The sequence below is a fragment of the Hyaena hyaena genome, unplaced genomic scaffold (genome assembly GCF_003009895.1).
Source record: "Hyaena hyaena isolate Hyena2069 unplaced genomic scaffold, ASM300989v1 scaffold_914, whole genome shotgun sequence".
Lineage (NCBI taxonomy): Eukaryota > Metazoa > Chordata > Mammalia > Carnivora > Hyaenidae > Hyaena > Hyaena hyaena.
In genome coordinates this window covers 668,511-686,268 of record NW_024081545.1, presented here as the reverse complement: position 1 = coordinate 686,268, position 17,758 = coordinate 668,511, and the positions used below count along the sequence as shown (strand labels likewise).

Here is a 17,758-nt window from a genome sequence, read left to right as displayed (position 1 = left end):
GTTCCAGACGTTTCATCCTATCCACACATAGAAGTGGGGTGCCTGGAGTGCCTCTCTCTTTCTTTATCAACAGCATCCACCAGAATTAAATAATTTTTTCAGTTGTTTGAATGTGATGTTTTCCTTTAAGATCCCTGAATGAACTGAAAGATAGGAGTCTAGCTTTTGTGGTGCCAAAGCTGTTTATTTGCAGCAGCTGCCCATTCTTTAGGAATCGGTTTATGTATGCCAAAGCATTTGCTTGTAGCACAACTTGTTCCGCAAGTCATTATAATAGCTTCCAAATAATTTGTTGATTTTTTTTTTTGGCTGCGGTGTGTCTGGTCTGGCTGACACAGCTGTCACTGGTCAATTGATGACGTTTCTGTGCCTCTGTTGACATGGAGGAGCGTGTGTACTCCACAATGACTTCCCCATCAAACTGATAGTCCCTGGACGATGTAGAGCCTCAATAGGTAGAGAAATAGTCCATGCTGTTAAATTATTTCTGTGCCATTCACATATTAAATTATGTGAATATTTAATATTAAAGGATCTGACAAAGGATACGAATCAACAGCTAGATGAAGAGATACAGAGGCCAATGAATGGGGAAAGGGAAAGAGCTTCCATGCCCTCTCCAGGCACACCATTCTTCTCCCAACCTGGTTCACCAACCTGGAAGCCCTTGGAGTTTCTTAGAAGGCCACTTGGCTAATCACAAGAACTATTCACCTTCCAAAGGCCCCACCTCCTAATACCATTACTTTGGGGGTTAGGATTTCAACATAAGAACATTCAAGCTTTCAGACCATAGCCACATGACATATAAATATAAAACATTATAGGGGGTCCCTGGGTGGCTCAGTCAGTTAAGCATCTGACTTCAGCTCAGGTCATGATCTTGCAGTCTATGAGTTCGAGCCCTGCATCGGGTTCTGCACTGACAGCTCAGAACCTGATACCTGTTTCAGATTCTGTGTCTCCCTCTCTCTGCCCCTTCCCAGCTGCACTCTGTCTCTGTCTCTCTCTCAAATATAAATAAACATTTTTTAAAAAATTTTAATAAATGTAAAACATTATATAGAGCTATTATATGGCAATATTTATAATATAAGCCATAATGTTATGCTTACTGTACAGGTGGAGAAATTGAAGTTCATACAAACTGTTACTTGGCAAAAGTTACATAAATAATTCAAAGTAAAATCAGGACTCTGCCTCAAGTCTGATTTCAAGTCTAGTGAAACCTTTCCATTTCATCTTGGTTCCCATGACCAAGAGTGGAGACTTGGTTGTTTCTTAGCATGTTGATGTAGCTTCATGACCTGAAGAAAGTTATAACCTTTATAGAAATACAATTAATACCTATTGTATCACGAAGGTGGGTCTTAAGAATTTGCAAGACTCAGACATATGGATCTACATTTGTGAATCCCCTTCACCCACTATATAATTTCTCATTGCCAGAGTACACACTCTATAGATCTCAACCTCAAAATTCTCTGGACACCAACATTTCCAATACTCAGCCTCATGAGAAGGGAAATTCATGTGATTTCAATGACTTAATGACAAACACGGCACAACTTGCCCTTGCCAACAAACTTGATGTGTGAAATTCCACATTTAGGCATTTTGTTCTTTGTAGCCTGATAATGGTAAATGCCCTCTGACACCTTAGGGTAGATGAATTTGTAAGAAACATTCCTGAAAGCAAGTATGTACAGGATGTAGAGAACGTGTCGGGAAACAAAGCAAGAATATAGGACAATTAATTGGTGAGCCAAAAGGAGCAAACTTGGAGCCATTACAGTTTTGCTTGCTGTGATGCATTGATTTGTGTTCCTCTAAAAGATACTGTTGAAGTCCTAACCCCAGGTACTTATGAACACGACCTTATTTGGACATAGGGTCTTTACAGGTGTAATCAAGTTAAGATGAAGACATATTGGATTGGAGTGAGCTCTAAATTCGATGACAGGTGTCTTGATAAGAGAAAGGAGAAAAGGATTTGGATATAAAGACACAGAAGAGACACAAAGAGGAAGGCCATGTGAAGACAGATAGATACAGGGGTGATGCTGCTAAAAGCCAAGGAATACTAAGGATTGTGGGAGCCTCCGGAAGCTAGGAAGAGCTAGGGAAGAATCCATGGAAGATTCTTCCCTAGAGTCTTCATTTTTTTTTAATGTTTTTTACTTATATCTAGGAGAGAGAGAGAGACAGCGTGAGCAGGGGAGGGTCAGAGAGAGAGGGAGTCACAGACTCTGAAACAGGCTCCAGGCTCTGAGCTGGCAGTCAGCACAGAGCCGGACGTGGAGCTCGAACCCACGAACCGTGAGATCATGACCTAAGCGAAAGCCGGACGCTTAACTGACTAAGCCACTGAGGTGCCCCTTCCCTAGAGTCTTCTAAGGGAGCATGTCAATAACTTGATCTCTGACTTCTGGCCTCCAGAACTGTGAGAGAATAATTTTCCATTATTTTAAACTACCCACTTTGTGATAATTTGTTACAGCAGCCTCAGGAAACTAATAGACCTGCTTCACACTCCATCCTCTATTTTCAGTTTATTCTGTGGCATAATTTCGAAATTGAAATTTGATTTAATCCTTTTCACTTAAATAATGCTCCTTAATTTTTGTTCCCAAAATATGTCATGCTGGCTGTACCTTTCTCCCTCCCCTGCCCCCAGTCTTCTGAGAAGCCTGCCTATCCATTCTTTTGTCAGTGGGCTACCCCATACTCCCCACAGCCCGCACCCCTACATAAAAAATGTGAATGCTCATATCTGCCCCATAAAGAAGAAAACTACTCCCTGAACACGTTATTGTTTTCATGAAGGTTTGCACCCTTTATACTCATGTTAGTGGCAAAAATCATTTTACAATACACTAAATATTAACCTAACTAAAATCTAATATTGGCACAATTTCTAATACTGTCTTAAAAATAATAACATGGGGTTTATTTTTTCTAAAAGGAGTTTCTAAAAAGTCGTTGTCTTTAGTCTTTACAAAATCCCTGGATTCCAGTTGCTCAAACCACCTGTGGGAGCTAAATGAAATCGTTTCAAGGTAGATTGTTGGGTGACCCCAAAGTCACTGTACAGACTCACCCCAAAGCCCATCACAGGGATCTCTTCTCCTCTGCCAAACCCTCCACGGAAAACCATCTTACAGCCTTGGGGAGGGAAGGGAGGGAGGGAAGGGAGCTGGGACGGGGCGTGAAAACAATGGCCGACTTGCAAGGGCAACCAAACGTTCTAGCAACACTGCCTGGTGATTGCGTGATTAGTAAGGTTTTTAAGTTAAATTTTCACAGTTGTCACTGAACTCAGTGGTGATAGACTGTGTTCCAGAATACCTATTTCGGCTCAAGGTTTCTTATTCTGGAAGCTTATATATCCCCAAGTATCCCATCTCTTGCCTAGCCCAGTGCGTGACTCACGAAACACAAAAGCTGGTTAGTGAATGGTGGTCACTGAGGGCCTAAGTGTTCTAGTAGTGGTCTTTTCAGAAAACAAGAGAAAAACTCCCTTCCCTCACGAAGAGTATTTCGTTATGAGCTGTGAACCAAAACTGTTGTACCGCCTCGCTATAATCCTATCCACGGTAATTATCATAAAGGCCTGACGATACCCCGCTGATGAAAGTTCTGAATAACTGTCACGACCAGGGGCTTGAAGACCTCCCCACAAACCAGGAGGTGTTCGGAATCCACTGACAGAAACCAGTCATGACACAGCAATCCCAGTTAAATCTGTGAAGAGATTTCAGTGGAAAGGAGGCAACTCAAAAGGAATATAGAGATGAGATTTATTTTTATACACGGCGTGCTGGGCTCCAGGCCGCCCCACCATCCCCTCCAGATGCTTGGGCCTGCCCTGAGGGGCTCTGGACCGCCTCCGCGCCGCCTGCTTCCCGGGACGATCCGGCCCCGCAGTCGCTTCCAGGGGGCGTCCCGGTCGGCTGCAGTCCTCGGGGCTCCGGGAGCGCCGGCCGGGGAGCGGGAGCGCCGCAGGGCACCCGGGCGCCCGGGCCGCCGGGCGCGCGCCTCTGGTCCTGCGTCCCGTAGCGGCCCCGAGGGGCGGGAGCCGAGCTGGGCGGCGGGGCCGGGCCGGGGGCGCACGGCGCCCCCAGAAGCGCGGGCTTCCCCCACCCCCGGCGGCGACCCCACCTCCCGCCCCCGCTGCGTGCGCGCGGGTGTCCGTCTGTCTGTCTTCTCTCTCGACGTCAGTGGGAATTTCCAGCCAGGAAGTGAGAGAGTGAGCGAGAGAGAAAGAGAGAGAAGTGCACCAGCGAGCCGGGGCAGGAAGAGGAGGTTTCGCCACCGGAGCGGCCCGGCGACGCGCTGACAGCTTCCCCTGCCCTTCCCGTCGATCGGGCCTCTCGCCGCCGCCGCCGCCGCCGCCCTCGGCCTGCGCCCGCCGCCGCCGGCCCGGCTCCGAGAGCCCCGCGCAGCCCAGGCCGGAGCCGCCGCGGCCGGGAAGGCGGCACCGCCGCGGCCCGGCCACCGCGCGCCCTGCGCTTGCCTCCGCCCGCGCTGCGGACATGGCGCGGCGCTGACTGGCCCGGCCCGGCGAGACCGCGCGCGCCCGCTCGCCCGGACCCGACCCGACCCGGCCCGCACGCGACCCGCTCCGGCCCCGGCCGGCCGCCGCCTCTTCCTTCCGCGGCCCGCAGGCCCTTCGCCGCCCGGGAGGGGAGCCCACAGGCGCAGGGAGGCCGAGCGCGGACTCGCCACCAGGGTAAGCCGAACTCGGGCAAGTGGGGGCCACGCCGGGGACGTGTGGCCCGAGTCCCGCCACCTACCCGCCCCTCACCCCCTCTAGCCCTGCTCAGACTTCCTCATTCCTGCGCTAACCGCTGGGCTAGACCGGACGCAGGACCATTGACAGTAGTTGGGAGGCACATGGGATTGGCGAGAGGGGCGAAAGGCACATCTGGACTTGGCAGGGGCCGGTTGGCCAGAGGGCCGCGGCTGCCCGGGCCGCCCTGTCTCCTCGCGTCCCAGCGCCAGGCGGGAACGGGAAGCAGGGAGGGGATTCTGACAAACTTTTTATTTTTTTAAATTTTCACCCTCACCCCTACCCAGTCCTGTCGGGTGGCTTGAGGGCTGAGGTGCGCTTCGGAGAGGGGAAGGTGGTTGGTGCAGTGCTGAACCAGATTTCACCTAAGGGCGTTCCATGAAATGAAAGCAGAAGTGTCTGTCAGTGCTCTTGACTGGGAAAGCCCTCCCCAGCGCCCCCAAATTGAATAAAACACCCTTATTCCTTCATCCCCTGCTTCGGAAAGAAGCCCCCACTTCACACGCACACCCCAACCAGAACACAACGTATCCACCTACTATAGGATCTGTACCTTACTTTTCAAAAAAATAAGGAAGGCCTGGTACTGACCCTACAGGGCCTGGCATTTGAGAAAAGAAATTACCTACTTAGAGCACTTTTTAGGCACTGATTATGTAAAGCACTTGGACAACGGCTCCGTGTGTCATGCATGACCTCCAAAACAAAAATAATGATATAAACAAAGCCGACCCTAAACACAAGTTTTCTTACGGTCCTTAAAAATAGATACCAATGGAAATGTTGGCCCTGATTTATTGGCCTATAGCGAAACCTAACTGGGACTTGATGACACAGTATTTGATTATCAAGATTTAAGACATTTTCATGGACTTTGTTAAGTAGGGTGTTTCAGCATTGCAGCTTATTAAATAACTATATTTAACTTAAAGGTATTGCTATAAAGCCCATAATCTGCGAAAATGACTGTAGTATTACCAAAACATTTAATAACTCTGGCATACAAATGTTCTGTAAACTGGTGACCTTTGGTAAGCCCTGAAGCTTAGGATTAAGATGTTCAGTGCTTATTTTTTTTCTAGCAAAACATTTCAATTGACTATTCGTGAGTAATTTAAATTGCCTAGTGTTTGTTAAAACTAAAAGGGAATCTTGATTGAAATAAAATTCTAAACTGAAGTATGTTGTTTTCCTAATTTTAATATTGTGCTTTCTAGACATGAATCCTTTAACTGTTTGATGCAGTAAAGAAAGTATGTAAACAATTTAAAACAAAGTGTTTTTTGAGCTTATGAACCTGGGAAGACAGGAAATACAAAGATTTGTTTCCTGTAGAGTTTTACATTTATTGTGTAATTAAATTGCTAAGGGGAGCTGAACATGTATCAGAAACGGAAACATGAAATCTCCTGAAATTATTCATCCATATTAATATACCTGCAACTCCTCAATGCCCTCAGGAGCTTGTTTAGATAAAATGTCTTCCTGGGCCACAGCTTACTGGACAAATGTGAACACAAAGAAAGGCTCATTATGTGTAGATTTAATGCTGGCACCGAAATACTGCTTGCTGTGAATAGTAAATCACTTCTAACGTGTTTGAAAGACTTTTTAAAGGAAATACCATAACCCAGTTAGGGTTTGGTGGGTTTGAAAATTAGGGTTTGAAAACCTCTAGTCTTTGTTTCCAAATTTCAGTTTGATCTAATGTTCCGCAGTTGTCATTCTGATGGGCTGAATAAACACCCTGTTTTTCAAACCAAGTTAGTAAATACTGGAGTATGTATACAAAAATAGTCCTTCCCCTTTGTAAGCACTGCTTTGATCTTTGCACTTCCTTCTTACTTCTGCCTCTTAAACAAGCCCGTCTGTGATGACTGAGTTGCCGCTGGTGAACGCTCAGCCTGAAATTGGCAGAACTTTTCGATTTTGTGATCATATTCCTTATATTTCTCTTGTCATGTTCCTTGGAACACACTGAGGCTGGTTTAAGAAACTAACATTTAGGCAGGTTGTTTTTACTACTGCTTTCAAACTTCCAGATAATTGATGAAGTTACTGGCTTGACTTTCAGGGATGGCTCATTGTGGTAGATAGAAGATCTAGATAAGGAATGGCAGGCTGCAGGAATCTTGGACTATCATTCAATCAGCAAGATCTTATTTTTTACCTAATTTATGAGAGGTATTCCCCTGTTCAGAAGAGGTGAAAGTTCTGGCTTCTAGGGGGGAAGTGGTTACTTCATAACCTTCAATTAGTTTGAACTCGGGAGAAGCCAAGGCAGTATTGACATTTTAAAATAAGAAGTCTGAAAAATATGAGTTTCCATATGGATTTTTGATAAAGTAGTCAACATATCTTTTTCTTCTTCAGAACTTCTTAGTAGATATGCTGTTCTGAGCATAGCGATAACTGCAGTACAAAGTGTATCTGGACGTGGCACGATAATTTAACCAATAGAGTAAATATTCACATTATGCTCTTCTGGTCTTCAGACTGAACAAGAATCACATTAGCAGGAATGGATATATTAGAATCAATGGCTATGCAAAATTTCTCACTAATTTTCTTTACTTTTAGTACGGAGATTGTTTGATTGGTTTTCTGTTTATAGTATGAATCATCTATGGTGGCTTGATTGTTATGCGCTGTTAGAACAGAAGAAGGAAGAGAAGGAAAAAAAGGATTTTAGTGTTAGAGGACATTTTGAAACGTTCTCTTTTTACGTCTACATTTATGTCTGGTAGGAGCTAATTGACAACTGCTTCTTGGAGACCAGTAAACCACACTGAAGCAATTTATGCTGCTTCCTGGGAATTGATTCTCATTTTCACTCTTGCACCTCCCATAAATACTGAACTCACCTGTAGTTGCCTTAGAGGTAAGCAGGTAAACCATCAGAAGCATACGTACCCCCATGAGTTGACCCTGTCACTCCTTAGAACCTCTATGAGTTGACGCCGACACTTCTTAGAAAACCGTGAGGATTTTTAAGAACTAGAGGCGTTCAGCCTTAGGAAGGAATGTTCGGACTTGTAGCACAGCCCTACAGGTTAGTTTGGCTCCTTGACCTTTTTTTAAACAATGAAGATTAATATTTGAAACCACGGGTTTGGTAGAGTTAATACAGTAACATAACGGAGACTCCTGTCTTTGTAATATTTCATTAATGAGTATCTAGTGCCTCACTCTTCGATGAAAAAAAAATAGCATTCTTTCCATAATAATAAACTTCCTTTATACCTTTGGTCTCTGCTGTATTAGAGAGGGTGTTCCTGGGTGCAAATTAATGTGCTGTCTTTCATATTTCAAGTGAGGCTGACAAACTTTCCCTTGAAAATCAGCTAATTGTTTGGAAAATAACTTGTGAAATAGTATTTCATTGCTTTACTACAAATATTTCAAGGCCTGTTTTACACAAAAGTAATAGAAGATGTGGTTGTTAAAGATTATTGAATCCTCAAGAGTACATTATGAATGAAAATATTTGTTTAGAGTATTATTCATAAAAATATCATCGTATTTTAAATTTTAAAAAGAAATTATTCTTATTTTCTGTAATAACTAGTAGATTTAATTATCAGCAGTACAAGTTTCATCTGCTTTAATTTGTTGCCTATTTTTGAAATTAGAATAATGAAATGGATAGTTTAATTCCCATTACAAATTGGCTTATTACTTTTTATTTATAGTTCACCAGTAGGTCAAAAATCTTATAACCAACTTTTAATCTGGCCCATACTTTCAACATATATTAATAAGTTGAAACTATTTATAGACTCCATTTACTTAATTGGTGAAAAAAGGTTCTGATTGGTGGAGCTTTAAAGAAGAAAGTAAAGATTCTGCATGGCTTATTAAGAGGCTAATTATTTTTTTTTAAGTAATAGAAAGGAAAAAATAATACAAAGGACGGGAAAAGAGCTATCTAAAAGAATCAAAATCCTATAGTTCCAGTTGAAAAGAAAACAGATCTAATTTATACTGACAAAGGCATATCTGACATTCAGCATTGTGCTTGTTGGTACATAGTAGGTAATCAATAACTATTTTGCGATGAATGAATGACATAAGTTTTATTTTGTTTTGTTCAAAAATAGGGCAGCTGTTTTCTGCAAGGAACAAAAATTACACTATTTTGCCTTGCCTTCTGGGAAGAAAGAACCCCCAAAACTAATTCTTGCTTCCTAAATACTATATTCCTATCTAAAGAGCATTTGATTAAAAGGTATCCAGTGCCTTCCAAAAGGAAACATTTCATTCTGAAAGATGAGTCTATGAACTGGGGAAAAATGGCTTTTAGTTTCCAAGTTTTAGAGGGACTTATGAAACAAGGTAATAAAGTAATTGAAATGATAAAAGATGCTTATGCAAGTAAAAAAATGTAACTTTTTGGCTACTCTAGAATTTCTCTGAGCTCCACTGAAACTGTAATTTCAATATTTGTATCTCCAAAAAATGAAACAATGCTATACCCACTGCTTTGTAATCCAGAGATTGTTAAGGCCTATTGAAATTAACCAATTAAAAAGTAAAAACAAAATATGTTAAGCTTTCCAGATTTCAATACTTACCGCATATAAAAAATTGGGAGCAGGGAAAGTTACTAGTTGGAAAACCTTAGAAACAAGGAGGCAGTTAGCAAGGTTTACTGTATTTTCCACTTTAATGCTTTAATGATTTTGCAACACTATAAAACCCAAGACATCATTATGTCAGGGTTTTGTTGATTATTTTTCTCTTGTAGCATTTTGAGAAAACTGTCCTTGAAACTCTAAATCTAATCATGTACTCTGTTAAGACAGTGTTTATGAAATGTACCATCCAGACTAGAAAAGAGCACAGTGTCAACACTCACAGCCCTGGTGTTCTGACCCGAGGGAGAGTTGGAACCATTTAATTGGAAATTGCTGATTTCAGTCAACTCTGCTTTGCTGCCCACCTAATTCTGGCTTTGACACTAACCTCTCTTTGAAGCACTTACAAATATACATTTAGGCTTTAAAAATTAGTTTTAAAACTCGTTTACAAATATATGTATAATCAGTCATTTTTACTGTTGCCGACAAACTGAGGAAGAAACTTAATGTTTACTTATATGACAAGTGCACTGTAAAGCTGTCATTGTTGAACAAAGTACTCACAGTCTGGGTGCCTGGGTGGCTCAGTTGGTTAAACGTCTTCAGCTCAGGTCATGATCTCATGGTTCGTGATTTCAAGCCCCGTGTTGGGCTCAGTCCTGGCAGTGCATAGCCTGCTTGGAATTCTCTCTCTTTCTCCTCTCTCTCTCTCTGCCCCTCCCCCACTCATTCTGCCTCTGTCTCTTTCAAAATAAATAAATAAACTTTAAAGAAACAAAAGTACTCACAGTGAATAGCAGCAGAGTTTGTTAGTTAAAATAACAAAATAATCCAAGTATTTTTCCTGTAGGTTCCCTGTGAGAAGTCTCTGTGGGAGGGACAAATTGTACTGTGTTGCATTATATAATCCGCTCAGTCTACAGCTTCTAGGCATGAAGAGAAGCATAAGCAAAAACACAAAACTATAAGTTCTCCTCTTCTTTACTGTATTAGTCAAAAGTTTATGGACAATTCATATACTCCATACTGGAAAATAAAGCTAGGGATTTTTCATAGATTTAATCCTGTTGATATATGAGTATTTGTAGGTGAGATTTTCTTGTTTGTAGCTTAAACTAAAATATACAAAACCTGCATAAAGTTAAGCACACATCTGTAGAAAGTGTTTAACATTAAAAAAAATTCGATGCTATAATGAATGGCAGTCATTTATAAAAATTATTTGTTACTCATTATTGTTTATCATGTGATTTGGACTGAATATATGACACTGTCTTTCAATGTTGGGGCATACCTTTCCCTCCAGAAGTCATCTTTTATCTCCAGAAATCAATTCTAACATATATCAAGCATGAAAGAAGAAAAATTAAAAGTGATGACAGAATCCATAATCAGTCTACCTATTTATTGGTTCTGTGCCCACACCTGCAATTCAAAGAGTGCAAATACATTACTTAATTGTCTTAGAAAACATGCCTTCCAAGACAAGAATTTTAGGAATGGTGAGAATAATTATTTTTTTAATGTTTTAGCATGAATTCCTGACTCATATTTTATTGATATTTGAAGAATTTCTTTGTCTAACAGTTCTTAACTTAGGTATAGGTTTATTTTTTTAGGATTTAACCAGTTATTTTGTTCAATCATTAAGACTTGATTTATAAACTTTAGTGATTTTTGTTATTGTTATTTTTTAAAAAACAGGGGCTAGGAATGATAGTGAGGTCGAAGGAAAAGAATCCCTTACAATTTATAGCATTTTGTATATTGCTCTCAATATAATACAAGCAATTTTATGACTTATAAAGTTAAAATGGGGGCGCCTAGGTGGCTCAGTTTGTTAAGCGTCCAACTCTTGATTTTGGCTCAGGTCATGATCTCATGGTTCGTGAGATCTCTCTCTCTCTCTCTGCCTCTCTTTCCTCAAAATAAATAAATAAATTTTTGAAAATAATGTTAAAATAAAGGTGATGTGAAAGGATAGAAGGAATATGAATGGCTTTTTATACAGAGGACATTATAAGATAAAAAGGAACATGAAGAAAGTAAAGAATAAAAATTAAACTTTTTTGGTTTTCTTGAATATTCAGGAAAGTGCTTAAGGGAATACACAAAACTATTGGATTATATAAAATTAATATTTAATATAAAATCTAGACATTAGAAAGATTAGTTTTAAAAATGTATTCACACTGCTAATTTCAAGCCAACCAGGAAGCCTGGGAAAATACTTTTCATTGGAGATAGACTAACAGGAGCCAAAACATAGCCAATCTCGTACCATATTCATTTGATTCACTCATTTATTATGCTGTTAATACATAGTAAAGGATGTAAGTTATGTACTTAAGTTGTATGTGTGTATATTTTTAATTTATGAGTCTTAGAAATTTGGTTAAAATGAAGAATAATGAAAGTACAAGTAAAGTTTAGCAGGAGAGTCCTCTATAAAATCAGGTCCTGAATTTTATTAGTGACTTGAATCTGAACAAGAAAAATAATCTAGAAACTGAATCAGAATTCCAGGGGAAAGGTAAATTTTCTGTGTATCATGGATTAGAAGGGGAGGGTCATAATGAAAAAAGGGAGAGAGAGATTGATAAGAACTTTTTTATAGGCACTCCATTGTGGATTATCCTATTTTGATGAATTGAAAACAATGGTTATTTCCCCTTATCCTGAAAAAAACTTTAGAAGTCAGTTGTGATTAAGCAAACCTCAGTACACCTGAGAAATTAAAATCAAAAGCATGGTATTTGGCAATTAAATATACTTTCTTGCTCTCATGCCATAATGTAGCATTCATTTGATAAAATATCTTTATGGTTTCTCTCCATGTATTTACCAAATTTCCCATTTTAGACCCCAAACCAAATTTAAGGAACACACTTTAAAACATTTAATATTTCCTGACTATTTTAAAACAGTACCTTAGCAGTCACTTACCCTGATGTTCTTTTTATGATGGACAGGAAAAGTACCCCATTTCTCTTAGAAAATCTACTATAATAGCCAAATAGGAATTAGTCCAAGTTGTTTAGAAAGGTAGTTCAGTCCTGTGTTGAAACAGATGGATGATTTGGGTGGCAATTGTGCTATATTTTCTAAATACTTGTTAAACTGAAGGAATCCAGTCATTCAAAGAAGCCATAGAAACAATAATTTTATTGTCAAGCCCCTTAAGTATCTTCACATAGATATCCCCATCAGTATGCCAGTATCAAATCCATTGTCATCCTCATCCACCAATTGTTCTCCGTGCCCCACAGTAAACAATGCACTTGTTAGCCCACTATGGCCCATTCAGGAGGTTCCCATGCCAAAAATCTAGGAACCTATTCTACATGCATACTCACTTATCTCTTCCAATCACCAAGTTCTATTCATTCAGCCTCCTCCTCGCCTCCAGAATCCATCCCTTCCTTGTTGAATTTCTGCCTTTCATTTTTACATTGCCTCCTGATTATCTCCTTCTATTCCATCTTTCATTCCAGCATAAAGGTCAACTTCCTAAAGTGCAAGTCTGATCATGTCACAATCTTTATATTTCTGAAATGACTCTCCGTTGTCTTCACAAGCTGATTCCTGCACAGCTCACCTCCCACCCTTGCTCCTCACCCATCCCCTATTTCTCAAATCATCCACATCAATTTTCAGTTCCCTATCACTGTATTTTCTCACTTTGAATGCCCTTGCCATACACCCTCCCTGTGTGAAGAGCAGCCTTCCCTTCCTGGCCAACTAATCAACCTTCAGGCATGGTTCAGGCCTTGCCATTTCTCTCTCTCTCCTCTATCCATTCTCTCTGGTCTCCCCATAGTTATATGCTCCCAGTTCATGTTCTGACTTCTTATGTTTTCTGCACAGAAAATATCTTGAGGGCAGGGATTTTATCTTACTTTGCATGTACATACTAAGTTTGCTAAATGAGTAAGTAAAGAATTAGACAAAATGTCAGCAGATATTGACTAGGTAGCTAATTGATTAAACGGTGTGGCTCTGGACAAATCAATTAACTTCTCTGGGTTTCATTTTCTCTCTGAAAGAAATGAGAGGGCTAGGCTAAATAACCATTTACTTCTAAAATTATTTGTTTCTTTGATGTAATAGTATTATTTGGAAGGCTTCAGATTTTCTTGCCTTATTGAGATAGGTCAATTAAGGAAAATGCATGTGATAAAGTACAAAGACAATTCTTTAAAAAATTTTTTTTTATGTTTTATTTATTTCTGAGAGAGAGAGAGAGAGAGGCAGTGTGAGCAGGGGAAGGTCAGAGATAGAGGGAGACACAGAATCTGGAACAGGCTCCAGGCTTGGAGCTAGCTGCCAGCACAGAGCCCGACGCAGGGCTCGAACCCACGAACCACGAGATCATGACCTGAGCCAAAGTCGGACGCTTAACCGACTGAGCCACTCAGGTGCACCCCCTTTTTCATTTTAATCTTAGAGAGCGGGCATGTGCATAAGCAGGGGAGGGGCAGAGGGAAAGAGAGAATCTCAAGCAGGCTCCATGCTCAGCCCGGAGCCCAACATGAGGCTTGATCTCATGACCCTGGGATCATGACCTAAGCCAAAGTCATGAATCAGATGCTCAACTGACTGAGCCACTCAGGCTCCCGTTATTGATTGTCATTATGATAATATGAGGAACTGTTTATTTTTGGATTATGAGTTATCATATACGGTCTTAGTCAAGTTTCTTTTTGACATTAGGTGTTTCTGGGGTTGCATCTTTTTGTTATTAATTGCTATGAACTGACATTCATATTTCTCCAAAGAAATTGAAGGCAAGCTTGATACAGAAATTGAATATAAAATTCAATTTTTTAATTCTGAGTGGGTTCAAGTTCTCACTGACTATAACTATATTTGCAGGAGGGAAAAAGGGAAGTGTTGGTAACATAAACTCAATCCTCATCTGTCAGAACAAGAACCCCCATAATGTCTAAAATCAGTAAATTAAGAAGAAAAATATAAACTTAGTATTTAGAGATATGAAAAGAACCCCCAGGAAAATCGAAAAGAGAAAGTTAAGAATGTTAAAAAGTCAGTCACTCTGAAAAGCGGGATTGGAGAAGAGGAGAGGTGGGTAGGGTAATCTTTGCTTTTTTTAATATAAGCTTTTCTACCTTTGCATAGTAGGATTTCTTTTTTAACCATTAGTACATATAAATATATGTTGGAGCCTTTCCATATGCCAAGTTCTAGGTACTGGGAATACTGAACAAGACAGAAGTCCATAATTACATGGAGCTTAGATCATGTAATGTTTTCAGTTTAAAACACTTTCTCTTAGATTAGCCCTTTTTAAATTGGAGAATCACATGACTAAAAAATTGCATTAACCACAAGAGTACAGCTTTAATGATTTCCCTCAAAGTGAATACACTTAACTTAGGTAGTGCTTAAGAAAGAACAGTACTAGCATCCCAAAAGCCTCTGCCCCTTCATGGTCAGGACCCCTACTCTCACTCTCATTTAAAGGGTTTCAAGTAATGACTTTTGGATTATATGCATGTTGATTCCATGTGTCCACGTATAAATTTATCCACATACAATAGAGAAATGACTGAATGAATTCATTACTCCAAGGTGCTAATAATGAGCTCCATACAAGTTAGAACTGTGCTGTGGTTAAAAGGCCTAAGGTCAGTTCATTTCAGACTGTAATCACTAAAAAAATATGTTAGCTAAAATATAAAACAAATCACATTTCATATTAATTTGTCATTTATGAGTTTGAGTAAATATTTTGTTTATTGCCCAGCAATCATGGTCACTGACAAAGAGACACAGGAGAAAGGAGAATTCACATCAGACCTTATCAGACATGGAAGAGAAGTTCCCTTTTTTCTCCCTGCTCACTTTATACATTGGCTTCTGCATAAATTGAAGGATTTATTTGCGTGAGTGGTCAGTGTGGAAACGGCTGCATAACTAGATTCAAGGACTGAAAGTTCCCTGATTTTGATATTTGCAAATCACATTTGTGTGTGTGTAATTGGAAGGTCATTGTTGTGCTCATTTCTTCAAAGAAACCCTTTTTTCCCTCCAGAGAAATTGTCACCTCATCCATAGAATATTGCTGGTTCACATAATTAATCCTTTTCATTTAAAACATAAAGGATACACTTTTATCAATATTTGAGGGTAAATAAAAATGAAAGTCCAAAGTGAAGTTGTCATTTTCAAATTTAAGAGAACCTGATCAGTTTCTCTATATCCGGTCAAAATAATATTAACCTCTAATTCATAATTCTTGAGATCTACTTCCTCTTCAATCTGAAATACAAACACTCCAAAATGGTATATAAGACAAAGGTCAGACATGAAATTAAAATTTCGCTGCACTCCATGTTTTAAATTAAGACTTAATTTTTTTTTAGAGAAGTTTAAGGTTCAGAGCAAAACTGAGTATAAGGTACAAGAGATTTCCCATATACCCCTGCCCCTATATATGCAGAATCTCCCCATTATCAACATCTCCTATCAGAGTGGTACATTTGCTACAAGTGATGAACCTACATTGACACATTGTAAGCACCCAAAGTCCATAGTTTATATAAGATTTATTCTTGGTGTTGTGTGTTCTGTGGGTTTGGACAAATGTGTAATGACATGTATTCATCATCATGGTATCATACAAGAGTATTTTCACTACCCTAAAAATCCCATGTTCCACCTATTCATCCCTCATCCCCTACCCCACCATCATACTCTACTTTTAGAGAAAAAAAAAACTGTAATAGGTCAAGTCCCTTTCTCATGCCACCTGAACTTTGAGCAAATGTATTGAATTGGTTTTTATATGGAAACGGAAGGCAGCAATAGCTCCTGAGTGACTTCAGGTATAACATGTAAGGTTTTATCTAATAATACTGTAATCTTTAGAGAAGTTCTCTAGCTATCCAAATTTGGATTCACCATATTTTATCCTACTATACTATTAATGAAAACAAATTTTATTTAGAATGGAATCTGACATTTAATATGTATAAACTTAATTTTAATATGATTAGAGGGGTGCCTGGGTGGCTTAGTCGGTTAAGCGTCCGACTTTCGCTTAGGTCATGATCTCGCGGTTCGTGGGTTCGAGCCCCACGTCGGGCCCTGTGCTGACTGCCAGCTCAGAGCCTGGAGCCTATTTCAGAGTCTGTATCTTCCTCTCTCTCTGACCCTCCCCTGCTCACGCTGTCTCTCTCTCTCTCTCCTAGAAATAAATATGATTAGAAAATGTCCAAAACCTCTTTTTGATCCTATAAATTTCAGTCATCCTATAAAATTCAGTCAGTTTTCATGATGAAGAAAACAAGCATAGGCAAAGATTTGATACTTACTGAACACAGTGGAATGCATTCTGATCTTTCTAAGAAAATCCCTGTCCTCCATGGTTACTTACAGTGGACACGATACAGCAAGAATTTAGATGCTTCTCTCGCACAGTGAGAGATTATATTTACTGTGGTTTATTGATTCTAGGAGGTACTTCTCCCCCCCCCCCACACACAGTTTAACATCTTAATTATGTGTATTTGAGGATTTTCTAGATATCTTTCTGTTATTGGTTTCTAATTGAATTTTATTGTGTTTAGATAACCTATCTATATGCTTTCACTTCTTTGAAATTTATTGAGTCCTGTTTTACGGTCCAGCATATAATCTGTCTTTGTGAATGTTTCATGTACACTTGAAAAGAATGTGTCTTCCACAGTCATTGGTGGAGTGTTCTTAGTTCTAATGCATTGAACTAAGTGCTTTTCAGAGTAAAAACATTTAGTTTTATTAATGATGTTGTCCCAACATTAGTATTTCCATGGTATAATTGGCATAACTTTCCATTCTGATACCTTTAAACTATTTGAGTCTTTAATATTAAAGTGTAATTCCTATGAAATGCATATACTTGGGTCTTGCTTTTTTTGTCCAGTCTGTCTTATCTTTACTTTCTTTTGGTCCATTTAGTTCATTTCTATTTAATGTTATTATTGTTGTGTTTGGGTTTAAGCTGCCGTCTTGGTCATTGTTATCTGTTTGTGCCACGTGCTCTTTATTCATTTTTTCCTCTTTTCCATCCATATTTTGAATAAATCAAGTTTAGGGTTTTTTAACATTTATTTTTAAATAAGCCTTACATCCAACATGGAGCCCAGTGTGGGGATTGAACTCATGACCCTGAGATCAAGACCTGAGCTGAGATCAAGAGTTGGACACTCAACTGACTGAGACCTAGTCAAGTTTGGTTTTTAAATTCCTTCACTGGCTATACTTTAGGGATTATAATATGCATCCTTGAGTCTACCATAAATTAATACAATAATATTCTATATATAATGTAAGAATTTGACAATGGTATACTTTCGTTTGTCCTTTTCCCTTCCTCTGTGCT

The 17,758-nt window shown here is 39.7% G+C and overlaps 1 protein-coding gene across 2 annotated transcripts in view; it reads left to right on the top strand.

Moving 5' to 3' along the window:
* The first annotated feature begins 4,655 nt into the window (after positions 1-4,655).
* NFKB1 (nuclear factor kappa B subunit 1) overlaps positions 4,656-17,758 on the top strand; it is a 116,489-nt gene continuing 103,386 nt past the window's right edge. For both annotated transcript variants that reach the window (XM_039220821.1, XM_039220820.1), the window contains exon 1: positions 4,656-4,732. The gene's annotated coding sequence lies outside the window, so the exon portion shown is untranslated. The remainder of the gene's footprint in view (positions 4,733-17,758) is intronic.